The following is a 21,647-nucleotide window of genomic DNA, read 5'->3' on the forward strand; positions in this document are numbered from 1 at the left end:
CCGTGATGGGTACTCAAAGACCTATTGTGCACCAAGGCTACTATGAAGGCAACAACTGGACTTGGTTGCCCAAGACTAGGAATGGCATGCGTGCTCCTCAATCCAAGCCCTCCAACCCATCTCCACAAAGAGGTGAGCCAACTAGGGATGAGAAATACATGACCTCAAAAAGTATAAAATCCATAGAATCTCACGGAGTCTATAAACCAAAGAAGCCACAACCATCTGACCCTCACCCTAGGCCAACTCAACCTAACACTTCCAGTGTCCCAACTACTGCACAAGCCAAGAATAGTGCTTTAACCGAGATGCATGACCAATCTATTGCACAAGTGACTGACATGCACTCCATTGAACCACCCATGAGGCAGGCATCAGTAGTTGATCTATCCATCTCAACCAAAACCCAACCTCTTGTAGGCCTTAGACCCTCTTGTAAGCGTAAATCTATCCTTACAATGGCCATGGAACTAGCCACAAACACGAGGGACGATTGAGTTACCTACATCAGATGCTTGGACGCCACGTTCACCACACTAGCCTAGAACTATGAACGATTGGACTTAGGCCTCCTTAATAAGACATTAGCAATGGAAGTGCGCTCCTTGCCATGCACTTAGGAGAACTATGAGTTTGTGTTTGTCAAGATTCTTGAGGTAGGTAGCCAAGGAATTGATTGACAATGAGATCTCTCAAGAGCAAGCTTGCACACAATGGTTGATCCCATCATATCGTAGGAGCAAAGTCACTGCAATAGGCCAAGTGCTAGAAGAGACGACAAAGCTAGCTGACTCTGACTCCTCCTTGAGGAAATGGTATGCTCTCTAACTTCGATGGGAGCAACAGGGATACCAAATCATGACTAACGCTAAGCAATGTTGTGCCATCAAAACCTTAGAATATGACCCCACTTATGTAGCTCCAACCTCCTATAGGGTATTGACCACCATTTGTAACCGACCCCTGGAAGAGCACCTCTTGATCCACCAATATCTAGATCGAATTCTCACTGTGAGGAGGAGTTACACATTGATAATCGAATCGACTTGGGTGACTTCCTCATGGATACTCTCACCTACATCACTCAAGTAGGCATCTATCCTTTTAACATGGACCGCTATGCTAATCTAGAATACAATCCGAACTTCTATGATTGGCTCATGTGAAAGTAAAACATCGAGAGCATGCGCTGAATGCCCTTGCCCTCTCAAACATTAATCCTAGGAAGGATTCTTCTCAATTCCAAAGGGGAGGGAATAAGGTGAATGGTAAAGCAAACATATAAGATGAATGTAAGACATGCAAGATGAATGCAAGATGAATGAAATCGAAAGGGTAAGGTGAATGGTGAAGCAAACATGTAAGATGAATGTAAGACATGTAAGATGAATGAAACCAAAAGCTGAAAAGAATGGATGAAAATCAACTTGTGATTGAGGAAAAGTAACATAAATTTTCGTGAAAAAGCATGGACTATTTAAGAGAAAATTTTCCTTTCTTTAATTAAGCATTTTAGTTTCCATAAGCATTTCTTCTATTGCCTACATGTCTTTTTGCAAAAATGATCTAAAGAATACTAATGGTGAACTATGGTATTATGACAGGTACCTACAATGGCAAGTCAAGAGAAAAGCAACAAACTTCCATTCTCGGAGGAGGAGCATGCAAAGTAAGGACTCTTGCTGGAAACAAGGGCTTACAATGAATTCAAATTCAGGCACATCCTGAATTCGGAAGACGTCGTAATGGAGGAGCCAACCATCAAGCAACTCGTGAAGTAGTGTAAGCTATAGAAGTATGTGCAGAAGCCATTGACTACAAGAAGTGCGCCAACTTCCTTCGGACCTTCAATAGGAACCGCGACATTGTCATAGTGGATCTAGAGAATGAAGCTCGCCAAGTAGAAATTGAGATGAGCCCTGAGTTGGTACAGAAAGCACCGAGCCTACCCAACAAAGTGGAAAGATGACAAAAAAGGGATGTGTATGACATGTTAGGAATGGACAAAGTGATAGTCCACACCAACAGTGGCATCAGCCGAGTTGACATTCCCAACCCCAAAGTCCAAATTCAAGCCAAAATGGTGCATGACCTATTCTCAAGCCAAAGGTACAACACGTTGATGAACATGATCAATATGCCAATGTTGGAGAGCATCGCTGTCAAGTCCTTCGACGAGGTGAACCTAAATGGCTTCATGAGGAAGACGATAGAAATGTTGGCAAAAGCATTGGTCACTAGTGGAAGACCTGTGGGGGTAGAGTCCTTGGCCTCCAAAGCTAGAAAATCATTCAAGTATCTATGATACTATTTTATCGTAGTAGTCCAACTCTGTTAGCTAGTGGTCCTCCAGTTTTTATGTTCTTGAGCACCTAGGCAATATTTATATAAATAAAATGTAGGGTTTCAACATAGATATTGAAGCTTTCCCTCATTCCATCATTTAGCAAACTGTAAATTTCAGTGTTGTTGATGAATTTTTTATGATTGTAGTTATTTCCTATTAATTATTGTGTAGAGATTACCAACTTTAACAACAATCGAGAATATTCTTACGTCCCTCTCATACTCATATGACATCAACCAGTGTAGTGCGTACACTCCTAGTTTGCTTGGAAACACCCTATTTTATATGAATATTTCTTTAAAAAATAACATTCAATTGTTTCTCTTTCTCTAAACTTCAAAAATATTCCCTAAAGCATTATAAATTGTACTCTCATATATCATAATTTTTGTTGATATAAAATATATTTTTCATTAAAAAAGATTGAAAATTTCACTCAAAATAATTATTTTTTAAATTTAAAAGCATAGTAAATATTGTCTGAAAATTCTCAAAAAAATTTGAATTTTTTTAATAGAATAAAAATAAAAATAAAAATATTATTTTACATAAATAATTACCCATAAATTTTTTTAAAAACTATATATATAATTTTAGAGTCATTTTAAGCATTTTTGAATTAAAAAAGTAAAATCAATTATAAATTAATACTAATAACCATTTAGACTGGAAAAATAAGCTTTAAGGAACTAGATATAAGGTCTAAACCAAGAAAATTATAGCATCACAATACTTATTTTTGTTAAACAGAACAAGCGCTTACTTGGACACATGCAAGTTGTAATCGCATCCTTGGAGGTGCACATCTACAGTCTAGCTAAGGAATGTAGTCCACCCAGTCATCTTGAACACAAGCTTTCTACTTCCCCTCTGTCGAGATTTCCAACATGCCAATTGTTTTATTGCAATAGGAATGGTCTTTATGAAGTTAAAGCTTAAGCTTTAATTAGGATCTTAAAGATTAAGCCTTAATTAAAAGCTTAATGTCTATGGCTTCTTCTCATCAAACACGGAGACAAATGAAGGGGGAGGAGACTAATTCGATATCTTGACAATCTTTCCACCAAACTGCACGCGAAGCAGAGCAATTTGAAGCTGGAAAATTCTTCTTGAAGCCAATCTCAGTTTACCTTAGTACATTGAGGCTCCATTCTGATCATAAGGGAGAAATCATGGCGAGGGAGGAGAAGAACAAAGATTTGCATCGAATCTTGCTGTAGCATGGTTTTTTTCCTTATCCAAGCACTTCTAGACTTTGATTTTTCCTCCTTATGAAATCTGAGTGGAGCAGCGAAGGCACCCCATGTCCCTCTCTCTTCCTTCACCACATCATTGATTCTCTTCTCCTCCCTCTCTCCTCACTATTGGTATGGTTTTTAAATATAGTGCAGGTAATTAGTCAAGTTGAAATTGGCAAAAATCCTGGAGAGGTAGAAGGATCCTTCTCTCCTCTATGCCTCTTTAAATGACCCCCCTTTTTTCTTCCCATCATTAGAATCATCCCCCATTGTCATGCTCCCCTCCGCTTCCATGGTGCCAGTACACTCGAAGATCGTGCCTCTCTCTCTCTCTCTCTCTCTCTCTCTCTCTCTCTCTCTCTCTCTCTCTCTCTCTCTCTCTCCCCCTTTGGCAGCTAGTTAGATGGCACCTTCATCCCCTTCGGATGATTAATTGATTACTTGCTTTGACATTTGGTGGAAATGAGTGACTTTGGAGCGAAAAGAAGAGCATGCCTGCAACATTTCACGAGTCTTTGAGAAGTTAGAATGGTGCAAGAGGCGTATGCCGGAATCATCCATGATCACAGACATAGTGGTGGCTGCCATAATAACCACCCATGCTGCTTCTTCTTTTTCTTTTTATAGTTATAGGCTCACCTGGACAGCCATTTATTTTACAGACTCAGCAGCAGAGAGGAAGCCAGCAAGAGCCGGGAGATGGCTGACATAGATCACCCGGACAAAACTCACATTCGATGGACAATTTCATGGATGAATCATATCTCAATGAGTCAGCAAACACTCCTGCGAGACATGCCCTCTCTCCCCTTCTCACGCCTCCATCCTCCTCTCGGTCAAGATCCTAGAGCCCTCTCCCATCACGTTTTTACAACAATCACAATGCGAAATCAGATATGAATTGTCGATAATAATTTAGATGCCCCAAAAAACCATGAAGTTATTTGAGAGTTGTTGGTGGGGGAAGTGCAGAAATCTTGGTAATTTTAGCTAAATCCATAGCAATTCGTTCCTTAGAAACTATATCCCCCAGCAATGTTCATTTTCAAACTCCAAAAACACATTTATCGGGATTTAACGATATACCTACCTCATTACTACGTTTAAACACTTGTGCCAATTGATTAGGCATTTCTTTCATTGTTCCATAGACATAAAAGTCATCTAGAAAAACTTCCCTCCAGTGTTGAAGAAAGTCTTAGTAAGCTGCAATCATAACCCTTTGGAACATTATGGGTGCATTGCACAAGCCAAAATGCATTACTTTATAAGCGAATGCATCCCATTCAGTAGTAAAAGTAGTTTTAGATTGATCTTTAAGATGAATTAACACTTGATTGTAGCCACTAAATAAACCATCCATAAAAGAATATAGCTCGTGGCGTGCGACCTTATCTAGTACTTGATTTGTAAATGGCAAAGGGAAATTATCTTTCCAAGTCTTACTATTAAGCTTCCTATAATCAACACGTGCAAATTTTCTTACTATTCTTCTTTGGTACTACCACAATAGGAGAAACCCATTCCTATATGCAACGTGATAAATAAATCATGCATCAAGAAGCTTAGTAATCTTAGCTTTGACTAGCTCTACATACACATGATTCGTTCGTCATTGGCGTTGAAATATGGGTTTTGTGTCTAGTTCTAGATCAATATAATGTTGACAAAGTTCAACTTTAATACCTTTAAGGTCAGTATAAGACCAAGCAAATTCCCCAATATGTGCTTATAATAATTCTTTAAACATCTCCCGATCTTGGGATTCCAATTGAGCTCCTAGATTTAAATATTTTCCTTCTACCATTTCTATTTTAACTACTTCCACTTTAAGCTCTTCAATAAACAAAGAGGCTATTTTTTGAGGCTTGACCATAGGCACATGTTTTGATATTTCCATTGATACATTTTCAAGCAGACTATGCCTGGGACTTGGTTCTGGTTCTTCTTCCCTCATGTTCATAGAGTGTACCAAGGGTAAAGCCTTATAAGGGACAACAACTAAATTATCTCGAATACCCTCAGTCATTTCTATCATATGGACATCCAATATATCATGAAATAGCTTACATGTATAACTTCCTTGTTTTTTACTCATGCCATGTGAGACAGGCTTCAAATATCTATTATACTTTATTATGAATGTGGTATTTATAGAACCTATTACCTGAGAAATTGCTCTTGATCACATGAAAATTGAGCATCTAATATTCGACGATAATGATATAAGATTCTATTTTGCCTTTCCAAACATTTTTGGTCATTCAAATCCCAAGACCATTGAGTATTGCTAAGCTTAAGGAGTAATGAGTGTAAATATTCATCTTGCTCACCTTGAATCCGACACCCTAAATAGTGTATAACCAGTTTTAGCTCCAAAAAGTTATTAGGTGCTAGAGGTTCAAACCCTCTAAGCTTTGGTTCAACTCCATCCCCATAAACAGTAAAATCCATTACTCTTTCTTTGGGATAAGGTAATACTACCTCACATATACTTGGCGGGCGAGCTTTGCTTGATTGTTGCAATTGCATTCTATGATATCCCCCTAGTTGCCCTTTAGAATAATGATACGACTTTTGCCTATTGCTCATAGGGTGCTTAAGGAAATGATATAGCCAAGGAGCGGTAGTGGAGTTTTTCTTTTGCAAGTCAATTCTAGAAGTAGACAAAAATTTACTCCTTTTATAAAATTCATTTGTTTGCTCACATCCAACTGAGCATTTCTTAGGAATAGGCAATATTTGTTCTAGTTGTTGCACATCATTATTAAATTTATATTCTTGATCTTCTAGATACATCTCTAGAAGTGAAATTTCTTCTAGATACTACCTCTCCCTAAATTGGAAATTTGACTTTTCTTTTTGTAACTCGAAAATGTTATTCATTGCTTCATTCACAGCTTCTCATCATTGTTGCCTCACATTGTATTTCTAAAGCTTCATTTAATTATCTGATTATCCTATCATAATTACCTTGTGTTGTCATTGAATAAATCTCCTTCAATGGTGCTTGAACTGCACCCATTATTTCCTCTTTTAATTTTCCTAGTGACTTTGCAAGAATTTCTGCTACTTTACCCTCATCTAAAGTGGATTGAGTGTGAGGCATAGAAGGCATGCCTATCTGCATCATGTAAGCTGGGATTGAGGTATATGGATTTAGAGGTACACTTGCCACATTCGAATTTGTCATTACATATGGATTCAAGGGAACTATCACATAAGCCACGTTCTTAGGTACCCTACTTGAAGTGTTGGTAGGGTATTCCATTTGAGGTTCTTTGAGTAGATCCTTTCGTCGTTGTTGACTGAGTTGCACTTCTTCTCACCATCTAGCATGTGTTTTAGCATCTGCCAATGTAGTTGGCCTTTGTAGGCTAACATGCTGATGGACTTTGGCATCAATAAATTTAGACTTTTGCATAAGCTCATCAACAGATGGATTCATCTTTCGAATAATCATTTCCATACGATCTATGTAATGCTCAACACTTTTGATTGCTCCTTGGGATAAATAGTCCAATTGAAGAGCTAACTGATCTTGGAAACCTTGCCGTCGAAACTTTCCTAAGAACGCTCTTGGTAAGGCAGCATAAGTCCTTTTATTTTTCCCATTGAGGTTATCGTACCATCTAGCTGTTTCATCTTTTAGTGTTGCTGGAAAAATGTGCAATGTTTAATCATCATCCTATCTCATTCGTTACACAAGTCACCTGGAACCTTTGAATGTGAGCATTAGGATCTTTGTCCCACAATGCCCCAAATTGGGTAAAGTCAGCTATCCTTATGGGACTATGAGCCATTGCCTCTTTAAATAATGTCCCTAACCCAAAATCTTGAGTAGAATCAACCCACATGATTTCCTTAGAATCCCTGAATAGGGACCTCAACCCTAGATTAGGTATGTTTTGAAATAAATCTCCTTGATGAGGAATCCTAAATAAGAAGCATAATCCAAAATTTTCTACTCGCTCTATCCATGAAGCCTCCACTAGCTCTCTAAATAATTGGTGAAATCCAAAATTTGACTCTAAGTCCCAATCAATGGATGGTTCGATACCTCCCATTGTAGCATTAGCTTCACTTTTTATACTTTTGCTACTTTGTCTACTCCCTTCTCTAACGAGACTACTAGTACTTGAAATTGCTCAGTTCCATTGATAGGAATCTTCTTCACTTGCTTGTGATGGGGTTCTATCAAATGGTATGTTAGGATCAAGTAGCTCCACTTTTGAGCTTGACACAATGTCTATTCCCAAATCCAAGAAAGCATTCGCCTTTTCTAACCTCCCTAGCAGCCAAGCCTCATGTCGAGCAGCTTGTTCCCTTGCACATTGGTCTTGAGCTTCAGTTTGTTGTCTCCATCTCTCCTCAGAACTCATCCACCACTACTTTAGGACCCACTAATACCATTATCTGCAAATTTCTTGTGACTTATATATTTTCCCCTAAAGCTACTAAATCAAGGTTTTTGTGGTTGCAAATGCGCTCAATAATTTGAGAATAGTTGTCAATTCTGGATCTTCTTCTCCATACGGTAGTTTCTCCTTTTGCTCAAGAATTAGACCTAGGATTTCAACTACCTCTCTCATGTCTTTTGTGTCAAAATAAATTTTCAAACCTCTGGATACACGAATCTAAGGCAATGCATCATTCCACTCAGTCTTTCTAAACGTTCGATAAGCTGTGCGATAATACCAATCAAAGTGGTATGACACACTAATCGTATTTATTTCGATTTCGTCTATCAACCCAAAATGTGACGCTAAGAAAACAATGGTTTGTGCACATTTGTTATACCCCCAACTCCAGGAGGATAATTGTTCAACATCTACCATTAACTGTGGACCAAAATATTTTCCACCCTTTGCTAATTCTGTGTCTATTACCCAATCTAACACTTGCCTTTGGCAATCGCGGGGCAAATTTGAAAAATAGTCTTTTAAGAAAGAGGCTTCGTGATCACTCATTAACTTTCTGCAAATGTGCCCTAGGATTCGAATAGCTTAAGAAGACTCACCACTTGTCTGAGTGCACTTGATCTCTCGAAAAATGCACCAAAAAATGACCAGCCAACAAGCCAACTCCTAAGAGTTGTTGCACTAGATAGATGATAAGTATCACTAATTTCAATAGCTCCATCTAACTTTCCAAGTATCTATGATATTGTTTTATCGTAGTAGTCCAACTGTGTTAGCTAGTGGCCCTCCACTTTTTATGTTCTTGAGTACCTAGAAAATATTTATATAAATAAAATGTAGGGTTTCAACATAGATATTGAAGCTTTCCCTCATTCCATCGTTTAGCAAATTGTAAATTTTAGTGTTGTTGATGAATTTTTTATGATTATAGTTATTCCCTATTAATTACTATGTAATAAATCATAGCAAGGTACTGACTTTAAGAACAATCTAGAATACTCTTATGTCCCTTTCATACTCATATGACATAAACTAGCGTAATGCGTACATTCCTAGTTTGCTTGGAAACACCCTATTTTATATGAATATTTCTTTAAAAAATAACATTGAGTTGTTTTCTTTATCTAAACTTTAAAAATATTTACTAAAGCATTAAAAATTATACTCTCAGCTTTCCCACGAGATATCATAGTTTTTAAATATAAAACATATTTTTATACTAATAAAGATTGAAAATTTTACTCAAAATAATTATTTTTAAATTTAAAAGCATATTAAATCTTCTCTTAAAATTCTTAAATTTTTTAAAGAAGGTTTAAATAGTATAAAATTCATAATAAAAATATTATTTTAGATAAATAATCTCCCATAAATTTTATAAAAAAATTATATATGTAATTTTAAAGCCATTTTAAGCATTTTAACCATTTTAATTTTTTAAAATAAAATAAATTATAAATAAATACTAATAATCATTCAAAGTGCAAAAACAAGCTTTAAGGCACTAGATAAAAATTCTAAACTAAGAAAATTATAGCATCACAATACCCATTTTTGTTAAACGGAACAAGTGCTTACTTGGAAACACGCAAGTTGTAATCATGTCTTTGGAGGTGCACGTCTCCCATAGTGTCTAGCTAAGGAATGCAGTCCAGCCAGTCATCTCAAACACAAGCTTTCTACTTCCCCTCTCTCGAGATTTTTAACTTGCCAATCCTTTTATTGCAATAGGAATGATCTTTATGAAGTTAAAGCTTAAGCTTTAATTAGGAGCTTAAAGATTAAGCCTTAATTAAAAGCTTAATGGCTATGGTTTCTTCTCATCAAACATGGCGAAAAATGAAGGAGGAGGAGACAAATTCGATATCTTGATAATCTGTCCACCAAACTCCGCACGAAGTAGAGCGATTTGAAGTTGAAAAATTATTCTTGTTGAAGCCTGCAATCTCAGTTTACCTCAGTACATTGAGGCTCCATTTCTATCATAAGGGAGAAATCATGGCGATTGAGAAGAAGAACAAAGATTTGCATTGAATCTTGCTGTAGCATGGTTTTTTTTCCTTATCCAAGCTCTTCTGGACTTTGATTTTCCCTCACAAAATCTAAGTGGAGCAGAGAAGGTGCCCCATACCCCTCTCTCTTCCTTCACCACGTCGTTGATTCTCTTCTCCTTCCTCTCTCCTCACGATTGGTATGCTTTTTAAATAAAGTGTAGGTAATTAGTCAAGTTGAAATTGGCAAAAATCCTGGAGGTAGAAGGATCCTTCTCTCCTCTATGTCTCTTTAAACAACCCCCCTCTTTTCTTCCCACCAGCAGGAATCATCCCCCATTGTCATGCTCCCCTCCTCTTCCATGGCACTAGTACACCCCAAGATCGTGGTTCTCTCTCCCTTGGTAGCTATTTAGATGGCACCTTCATCCCCCTTTCGGCCTCTTCGAATGACTGGCTGATTATTTTTTGCTTTGACATCTGGTGGAAACGAGTGAGTTTGGAGCGAAAAGAAGAGCATGCATGCAGCATTTCATGAGTCTTTGAGAAGTCGGAATGGTGTAAGAGGCGTATGCCGAAATCATCCATGATCATAGACGTAGTGGTGGTTGCCATAATAACCACCCCTTGTTTGTCTTCTTTTTCTTTTGATAGTCATAGGCTCACCTGGATAGCCATTCGTTTTATGGACTCAAGAGAGAGGAAGTTAGCAACAACTGGGAGATGGCGGACATAGATCAACATGACAGAACTTGCCTTTGATGGACAATTTCATGGATGAATCATATCTTAGCGAGTCAGCAAACACTCCTACGAGACACACCCTCTCTCCCCTTCTCACACCTCCATCCTCCTCTCGGGGAAGGTCCTGGAGCCCTCTCACATCATGTTTTTACAATGACCACAAAAATCATTTTTCCTTAAAAAAATAAAATAAAATCAAACTCCTTCTTATATGCCTCAACCTCATTACCCTTTAACTCACCAAACTTCCAAATAAACCTCCCACAACTATACCCTTTTAACCATTAAAATCCCTCTTATGAACATCTAATTCTTATGAGATCTATCCTATGGGTGCTCCTATTATAATTTTGGTGTGTCACAGACATTCCCCCCTTTTCGCAAACTCTATAGAAGATGAAAATGACCATTCTAATCTAGACTTATGTACCCATGGCAAAATAGGAAATCCAAGACTACAAGAGCACGATTGGACTTGTATGGATTGTTGATTTGAAGAATCTTTTCCATTTCATATATTGGCAACAATATAAAACTCTCTACTTCTCCATCTATGTTGCAAGGCTCAAAATCTAGATTGCAACTACCCTGTACAAATCCATTACAACTTCCCATTGACTTTAAGATTCTCTCAAGCACGAGATGCAAGATTCAAACTATTATTGCTCTTATCTACCCCCAATTACCTTGCAACATCTTATGCTTGTGAGGTGTAGAAGTCGAAAGCGTAATTGTCAATCTACCCAATTGTCCTTTCTTCAATGTCAGTGATTGGTGGTAGATATAAAATGACTGAGAGGACCAAGACTTTTCCCAATACTCCTAAGATTTTATCATTGAATCTACCTATATCATTAGGGTCATTGTACTATCCTTCTTTCCTTGCTAGACTCTGCAAAGATTGTTCTCCAAAGACAACAACTAAGAATACCACATCTACATTAAATTAATATAAAAAGATGGTAATAGTATCTCAGATGTATACAATTTTGGTAAGTATTGATATATTTCTAGGTGTTGTTATGGACGCCACACAATTTGAGGAAGAGGAGGCCCTTGACTCATTAAGAAGAAAGCTAGAGATCACCCATAGGGCTCTAAGACATGGGTTGTTGCACGTCCAACCGCAAGTGTGGGGGCCAAAGAAACAGAGCCACTAGAGCATAGGAAAGAAGAGAGGCAAAGGCCGATTAAGGACACATGGCCAAGTTTTGAAAGGAGGTAGCAAGACGCAGCTCCTTAGTAGACAATTTTTTAGACAAGTCCCTACTTTGCAAGAATGCCACTACTCTTTTTCGACCTCAATGCCAACAAAGACATCTATGCAATAGCTAAATCAATGATGTGAAAATAAAAAAGGAAAAATGCATCACACGTAGGTCACAGTCATTGCACGTAGGGGCCGTCAAGTTAGAAACATCCGGTGGCTTGTAAGAAGCTAGGAATAAGGATTTAGTGTAAATAGCATTGATATTATGCCATGTCACACTGACATTGGTATAAAAGGAGAGGACATGTAATTTTATGTGATCTTTTTGAACACATTAATACAATCACAGTTTTTCTCTCCCATCTTACTCACAGCTTCTATGGCTTCTCCCTCTTTCTTGTCTTTCTCTCTCTAAATCTAGTCTTTCTCTCTCCTCGTCACTCTTCTTCTCTCTCTTCCTGTAGTCTTTCTCTCTCTTCTACAATCTTCTCTCTCCTCTTTCTCTTTCCCTAGTTCTCTCTCTGACAAGTGGTATCAGAGCATTGGTCTTTGATCCATTCTTTTCTTCTATTTTCAGTCCTATTTTCCTCTATCAAAAATCAATTTCAGACAAAAATTGTACAAGACAGTGACTAGTGGAGTGCTGCAGATAATCTACAGTTAGTAAGAGACTACATCTGGAGATATCCAAGGTTAGATATGGCGGAGGATGGCTTAAATGACAGGTCGTATCAAATTTCATGCAAAATTGGAGGTAATTAGGGTAAAGAAGAGTTAACCGGGCTTAGTTTGGGAACGAACTGTGGTTATTTTGAAAAGAGGGAGTTCTCTTTCCCCTTTCCTGGAGTTTCCTGTAGGTTTCATGGAAGTTCAGCATCAAGATCTGCTCATTTCTCTCAAACCCCTGTTCTTCTTGGCCAAGAATCTCCTGGAATAGATCCCTCTCTTCATGAGCTTCAGAATGAGCACAAGATTGCTTCATCTTGGCTCAGCTATGGAGCCAGGAACAGCCCCGAAAATTGCGGTGCAATTTTTGAGCTGATTCCAGCCTGCTCTCTGCATTGGTTGCTTCTTGCTCAGGCCTTGGCACTCTCCCCGATCCTTTGCAAGCATAAACCATCAGTGAAATGGAGATATTCAACATTCAAGGTTCTTCAGCTTCTTCCTAAACCCTAGGTAAACAGTCCATGGTAGCCATGAAAGCTTCAGCCCAAGCTTCCATTTTTCAACAATTTCTTGAAGATTCTTCATCCTTTTAGCCCGTGGGATCATCTCAGCAAGGATTCTTCAACAAATTGCAAGGATTAAGCACAAAATGGTTAAAGATTGAAGCTCAAGAGCTTGCATGGAGCAAAAATCTAGGGGAAACGGGTTTAATGCTTCAATTTCAAGCATTTGAAGCTTCAAGATTGTTCCTAAGTACTGAATACACAAGCCTTGGGGATTATTTTACCAATATTGGACAACCGGAGGCTCTATCAAGCATATGAAGATTGATCAAGTCATCATCAACCATGTCAAAGGTACTCTTCTTCAATTCTTAATCTCTCTCATTAATCCAATTGTTGAGCTTAATCCATTTGATTGAGAGATTAAAGAATTGAATAATATCCATCAAATTTTAGCCAACCTTTGCTTGAATCAATCCATTCATGAATGCAATGCTTGCTTTATGCATACTAGTTCCAATCAGTGAATTAGAGGCTTCAATCTGAAATTTCCAACATAATAATTGAATCCCATTGATTGAATCTATTGATTGATGAACTTGTTTACTCTAATCCATTAATTGGCTTAATTTCTTTTACCCAAGCTGAAATATTATAAAAGGGTAAGTACTAGCAATCAGTGAGTCACTGAATTGCATTGGTAAGACCCTTCTCCAATACAAACTTTCAAGATTCCATTCAATTGCATCTCATGAAAGGCTGAATGAATATTTTAGAAATTCATCTCATGCTGATTGATTAGAATACTAGCCTTTGCCATGTTGATATACCCACCGAGGAAAAAGGTGGATGCCGGGGGAGATAGTGGGACAAAAGAGAGGCGACCCTCCCTCACTATCAAAGATCCTGAAGGGGTGCAACCAACCGACCTGGGGGAAACTTTGCCCACCTCCCGGTGATTCGAAGCCCGTGTAGGGAGCCTGTCATGCCGTTTTATCCCTCACACAGGTACAGCGAGTGGAAAATTGAAGATTGAAGACTCTCCAAAGTCTCAAGTACCTACAGGTCCAAAACAGGGTAAAACAGGGAATTTACAGGGCACTTACAGGGTATTTATAGGTGGTTACAAGTACACCCTTCATTACTGAAGTACAGGTGCAGGTACTCAACTACAAAATTTTCTGTCCTAAATTTTTTATAGCATGCTATAGCTCATCTTGAAGAGGGCATTCTTAGCTTTGATTTGAACTAAAAAGTTCTTAAATCGAAGTTCCCTAGCAAAAGTTATAGCCGTTTTTCTGACATGGGGTACTGCAGGACTGCACTATTATGGCAGGACATAAGGGTAAAAATAAGGTCCAGGAAGATTATGCTCAGCAAATTAGGGATTCCATGTTGGATAATACACCTCAAGAGAGCCCTAAAGAGCTTCAACAACAAGGAGAAGTCAGTATCTTAATAATACTTTGTGCGTCCATGAACAAAGACATAGGGAACGACATGAGGCCATCGTATCAAGAATGGAGCAAATGGTTTTATCTACTAATCAAATGAAGTCTTCCATTGAAAATTTGGTGGATTCAATGACTCAAACAAAGGCTTCTATTGATAAGTTAGTGGAATCTAATGCTCAACTTATGGCACAATTTTCTCAATGGATGCAAATGCAAATGGGACCAAAAGAAGCTAAGAAGAAAGCTTGTTCAAACAGTGACCCTTGAGTCCCACTTCAGCCATCTAGCCAAAATGGTCATGGATATGGGATTATTGGAAGAAGAGGCATTCCAAATAGCTAGTATGAAGTAGGAGAGGCTTCACAGAGGAATGATGACTATTTGGGCAGTTTGAATGGAGCCAATTCTCAAGCTTTTGGACTGAATACTCAAATTTCTAGGGGTGCTTTACCAACAGGAAGATTACATAGTAGTTCTCAGCCACTTGTTGGAAGATTTCTGTCTCAATTTGGAGGTTCCATACATGGTAATCATGATCAGCCTATTTTGGGACAGCAACCACTTCATGAAAGAGAGCTAAAGGACAAAATTTTTCTAGCCAAATTTAATGGTTAGTCATCTTCACCATCTGATTTAGAGAAGTGGACCTCTAAGATGGAGTCCTACTTTGACATATTCCCTAAAACTGATGACATGAAGATTCATTTTTCTTCCTTGTACTTGGAGGGATTTGCCCATACCTGGTGGAGGTATATTAAAAAGGAAAACATGCGTGTAGAGAATTGGGAAGCTTTCAAGGCACTTATGGCTTAAGCATTTGTTTCTCCTCTTGAGAAATAGAAATTAGCATGGAGATGGTATGGTTTGGATCAAAGGGGTCTAAATGTAAGAGAGTATACTAACCAATTCCTCAGCCTGACCATGTATGTGGAAAGCATCAGTGATGAGGCTAAGCTTCATAAGTTTATGTATGGTTTGGAGCCATCTTTATCAGCTGATGTTATGGCACAAAATCCTACTTCCCTCTTTAAGACTATTGAGCTTGCGGAGCGCTATGGAAGAAAGTATAGAAGAGAATCTTCATTTCAGCCTGGTTTTGGACAGCCAAGGACTGTTTTAAAGCAGGGGCAAGTTGGTAACACTTATGGCAGCAATCATGTGCCAAATGGGAGCTTACGGATACCAACTTATCCTCCATTTAATGCTTCTAGACCTCAAAGTAATTTTAGGACAGCAAACAATCCAAAAATTGATTTCAAACAGGGGGACAGCAAGCCTAAATCCATTTCAGCCAATACAAATCCTAAATCTATTCCTATGGATCTTTATAAAGAAAGAAAGGAGAAAGGCTTATGTTTTACATGTGGAAAAAAGTATACACCTGATCATGCCTCAAAGTGTGTATACAAAAATGTCAAACCCAAGCTTCAGAGTATATTGGTTTTTGAAGATTTTGAGGATGACATGGATGAAGCTAATGCAATGGCACTTAATGCTAAAAATGAAGATCTTGAGGAGGAAGTTGGGCAAGAGTATTTTTATGATCCAGCCGACTCTTTTCCTTTTGATCCAGGTGGAAGTGTTCCATTTGATCCAGGTGGGACTTGTGATGAGCCGCTTGCTGCCACTAATTGTTCTATCTCTATGGATGCTTGGACAGGATCTAAGAGCCCTAATACACTCCGTATGAAGGGAAGCATATGTGGAAAGCCAGTGTTCATCCTGATAGACAGTGGTAGTACTCATAGTTTTGTGAATAATTCCATTATGGACAAGATAAATTGTGTTCCCACAGATTTACAACAGCCCATTAGAGTTCAAGTGGCTAATGGTGAAGAGGAAATCAGTACACAGATATGCCCACAGGTTTCTTTACAATTGGCTGACAATTTTAAAGCCAAGGTAAACCTAATCACTCTGGAAATGGGGCCTATAGATATTGTACTCGGTTGTGATTGGTTAATGACACTAGGCAGGATCACTATGGATTTCTCACAGTTGTATATGGAGTTTATCTCCAATGGACAGCTTATCCATTTACAGGGAATTCCTAGTAGATCAGATTTTCAGCTTATTACCATTCAACAACTCAAAATTGAGTACAAGAAGCACTCACAAATATTTGTTTTGAATTTGAATAAAGAAACACAAGATCAGCCCAATAATTCAGCAAACCATCCAGCCTTGACAGCTCTTCTTGAGGAGTATAGAGATCTGTTTGAGGTACCTACTTCATTGCCTCCTAAGAGAGCAGTAGATCATCCCATTGACTTGGAGCCCAACTCAAAGACAATCAATAAGCCACCTTACAGATTATCAAAGTGTGAATGAGAGGAAGTAGCCAAGCAAATCAAGGAACTTCTTGAGATAGGATTCATTGAACCAAGTTCTTCACCTTATGCATCCCCAGTCCTGTTAGTTAAAAAGAAAAATGGATCTTTCAGAATGTGCATTGACTATAGGGATTTTAATAAGATCACAATGAAGAACATGTATCCTATACCCAGGATTGATGATTTTCTTGATGAGCTTAAGGGGGCTCGATTTTTTACAAAGATTGACTTGAGGTCAGGGTATCATCAGATTCGCATACGAGGGGGTGATGAAGTCAAGACTGCTTTCAGGACTGATCGTGGGCTCTATCATTTCTTAGTGATGCCATTTGGGCTTACAAATGCTCCAGCTACCTTCCAAAGATTGATGAATAAGATTTTACAACCTTTCCTCTTTCAGTTTGTCTTGGTGTTCTTTGACGACATTTTGATCTACACCAAGACTTTATAGGATCACTTGGCACATATGAGGAGGGTTTTTGATGTATTGAGACATCATAGACTTTTTGCTAAGGAGAAGAAGTGTTCTTTCATGCAGACTGAAGTGGAATACTTAGGACATATTGTCCATGAAAAAGGAATACAGGCTGATCCCAAGAAGGTGCAATGTATAAAAGATTAGCCAACGCCTACTACTACTACCTCTCTTAGAGGATTCCTTGGTTTATCTTCATTCTATCGTCGATTTATTAAGCATTATGCGGCAATTGCAGCTCCTTTGACTGATAGGTTGAAGAAAGAGGCTTTCTTTTGGGATGCTCTTCCAGATAGCAGCTTCAACTAGTTAAAGGAACTCCTTATCTTTGCTCCTATCTTAGTATGCTCGAACTTCTCCAAAGAATTTACTATACAGTGTGATGCTAGTGGCCGTGGCATTGGGGATGTTTTGCTTCAGGAGCATGGAGTAATTGCATTTGAGAGTTGTAAGCTTACAGATAAAGAAAAGGCCATGAATGTTTATGACCAGGAGATGTTGGCTATCTTGCATGCAATCAAGAAGTGGCACCATTACTTATATGGCAGCCGATTCAGAGTACATAGTGATCACAGGGTACTTAAGTATTTCCTTACTGAGTCCAATCTTACTTCAAAGCAACATCATTGGGTAGCTACATTACAGAATTATGATTTTGACATCACTCATACAAGGGGCAAAGATAACATAGTGGCTGATTCTCTTTCTCGTATGTGGGCCTGCAAAGTTTCAGCTATGACAGAATTGCATAAAGATTGGATTGAAGAATTACATGAGGCTTATCTTCTAAATGAGGAATTTAGCCAAATTTTTCAGAAATTACAGCAAGGTCTTATGGAAGAAAAATCGCATTACCAGCTTAAAAATGGCCTTATTTGGTTGAAAGGCAAGATTGTAATCCTTCTACTTCTTCTTTTAAGCGGAAAATTATGGAGGAGCTATATTCTTCGCCTCTAATTGGACATTTAGGAGTTTTCAAGACCTATGACACGATCAATAAAAGCTTTTATTGGAAAGGACTGTGGAAAGATGTCAAGGACTTTGTTATGAAGTGCATGCCTTGTCAGCAGAATAAGGACAGCACCTATAAGCCAGGAGGTTTGTTACAGCCATTGCCTATTCCTATTGGTAAATGGACTCATATTACAATGGATTTCAGTACTGGCTTACCTACTACCAAGAAGGGATGGAATAGTACTTATGTGGTGGTTTAGACAGACTCACCAAGGCAGCCCATTTTATTCCAACCAAGATTCAGTTTACTGCTTCTCAAGTGGCCAGTCAGTTTATGGAGCAGATTTTTAGACTACATGGATTACTGCAGGTGATTGTCCATGATAGGGACTCAAAGTTTATGAGTAACTTTTGGCAAGCGGTATTTACATCTATGGACACTCAATTGGGTCCATCTACGGCTTATCATCCTCAAACTGATGGACAGACAGAAAGCGTTAATAAATAGTTGGAGACTTATCTTTGCCATTTTTCCTATGATGTCCAAACCTCATGGGTTTCTTGGTTACACTTGGCTGAGTTTGCTTATAACAATTCTACTCATGCTAGTATTGGAGTTTCACCCTTTGAGGCTTTGTTCGGTTACAAGGTGCCCTTACCCACAGTCATCTTTAATGAAAAGATCAATCCTCATGGGAAGGAAGAGTTGGAAAGAATGCAGACCATTCTTTAGCAATGTAAGGTGAATCTAAGGAAGGCTCAAGATCAAATGAAGATGTATGCTGATGAGAAGAGGAGGCCTTTAGAGTTCCAGGAAGGAGAGTTGGTTTTATTGAAGGTGCCCAAGTCCAAGTACTCTACATTAAAAGATGGATCTAGTAATAAGCTTGCCCACAGGTTTTATGGCCCTTACTGGATCCTTAAGCGAATTGGAGATTTGGCATACAGACTAGAGCTTCCCTCTTCTAAAAAGATTCATAATGCCTTCCATGTTAGTCAGCTCAAGCCCTTTTATGGTGATCCAGTGGATATAGTTGATGAGCTGCCACCCATTGATGAAGACGGTCTTATTCAGTACATCCCAGAGGCTGTTATAGGTCAGTGTGAGAAGAAGCTTCGATCACGTTCTATTGTAGAATATTTGATCAAATGGAGAGGTTTACCACCTGAAGAAGCTTCTTGGAGACCTGATTCTATATTGGATGAGTTTCCTTTCTTGAAGGATACATTGGTGGCTGAAGCTTATTGCTTTATGGAGCTAGTAATGATGCAGACAGGTTCAGGACAGCATGCTGTTTTAGAACAGTTTTTATTGTGCCTAATTTTTAAAATTAAGTTATCTACATGGGCTTAAAGTACTCTTCAAGAGCTTCGTTTTGATATATGGTACGTCCCATTTGGACACTTCTACTAGAAGTTATGGTAGATTTGTTCCAGCAGGGTCTATTTACACAGCAAGCTATCTACTTTGCTTTGAGATTATTTGTTGAAGACTTTATGGCTCCATATGCTTTTGAAGTACTCCAAATCATGTATATAGCTAGGGCTTACTTCCTTCTTCAATTTCAGCTCATGTAGTTGGTCATACTTCATTCATTCCCCATTTGTAAAGCTGTAAAAACAGAGTAGTACTCTGTTCCATCCATCTTTTTCTAGTTATTTCCAGGTTCGTTTTTTAGGGCAAAAACTTTTAGGAAGGGATAGATTGTAAGAAGCTGGGAATAAGGATTTAGTGTAGATAACATTGATATTATGCCATGTCACACTGACATTGGTGTAAAAGGGGAGGACATGTAATTTTATGTGATCTTTTTGAACACATTAATACAATTACAGTCTTTCTCTTCCATCTTGCTCACAGCTTCTATGGCTTCTCCCTCTTTCTTGTCTTTCTCTCTCTAAATCTAGTCTTTCTCTCTCCTCATCACTCTTCTTCTCTCTCTTCTGCAGTCTTCTCTCTCCTCTTTCTCTCTCCCTAGTTCTCTCTCTGACATGGCTTTGGTTGGGTGGTTAAACCCCTAGCCCCTCTTTTGATTCCCCAAATCATTCTTAGGGCACATCAAGGGTAGGACATACCTAGGGAGGTCACACTTGCCTATGGTTAGACATGTCATCCTAAGCTACACCCACCACACCTCCCTTATGCACAAGTTGGGTCCTCAAGTGTGGGAAAATACGAGGCTTGATCCAACTCCCATTTCCACTAGCACAAGCACAATGCACCACATGGTAAGTAGACACAACCCCATGTAGTGCACATTCTTTTATTTTTAGGTAAATACAAATGCAGCAATACACCAACTTCGGAGGCCCCATCATTCACTCAATTCACTCTCGACCTCCACCACCTCAATCGGGCGATCAGTTCTTCCCAAGACCAATCCCCACGAACCCATATAATCATCAACTTACTACATGACCGCCATTGCATGACACGTCGCCATGTAGCCAAAACGAAGCAGAGGAAGACCAAGTCAAAAAGTAAATGAAGAAGCTCATTCTGCCTAGGCAGGAAAAGTGGAGGGAAAGGCAAGCTCAGAAAGAATGAAGGAGAGCACCAAAAATTCTAGCAAGGTTCTCTCAAGGATGAACGAGTGTCAAGATTGTGGGAGAGAAGGAAGGAGTCTCGCTTGAAGCTTTCTTGCTTGCACAATGGGGGGAAGACACACAAGGGTGGAGGCTGAAAACAGTTTTCCTCTTCTTAGTTGTGTAAGCCAAAAGAACTCAAGTACAAAGAAATAGAAGAACCCTATATATGGGTCTCAAACCAAACTCAACTAACTAAGGTGGCATACTAACTGAGCCACGAACTAGAGTAGATAAGGATAGCTATCATGTAGCTATTATTCATGGGCGGTGTACCAACCGCGTCTGCAACTGACAAGTCGGTGACATAAATATACAACGGTCACCCTGGCGTATCACGAGTGGAGCTCGATATCTCAACACTCCCCCTCGAGCTCAATCCCAATTCCTGCACACCAAGCAGGTCTCTGAACTTGCGCAGCTTCTCTGCGCCCAATGCCTTCGTGAATATGTCAGCTACCTGATCCTCTGTGCTGACATAAACTAGATCAATAAGACCTAGTAAAACCCTCTCTCGCACATAGTGATAATGCACCTCAATGTGCTTTGTTCTAGCATGATAGACTGGGTTATTTGCCAAGTGTATACTACTCATGTTGTCACAATAAATGACAACTGGCCCATCTGTAGACTGATGCATATCATAAAGTAGCTTATGCAACCAAGCTACCTCACATGCAGCCATTGCTGCACCCCTGTACTCAGCCTCTGTGCTCGACAAGGCA

This window comes from Lygodium microphyllum, chromosome 28 (genome assembly GCF_053477565.2).
Source record: "Lygodium microphyllum isolate KBCC chromosome 28, Lygodium_microphyllum_v1.1.10, whole genome shotgun sequence".
In the NCBI taxonomy this organism is placed as follows: Eukaryota; Viridiplantae; Streptophyta; class Polypodiopsida; order Schizaeales; family Lygodiaceae; genus Lygodium; species Lygodium microphyllum.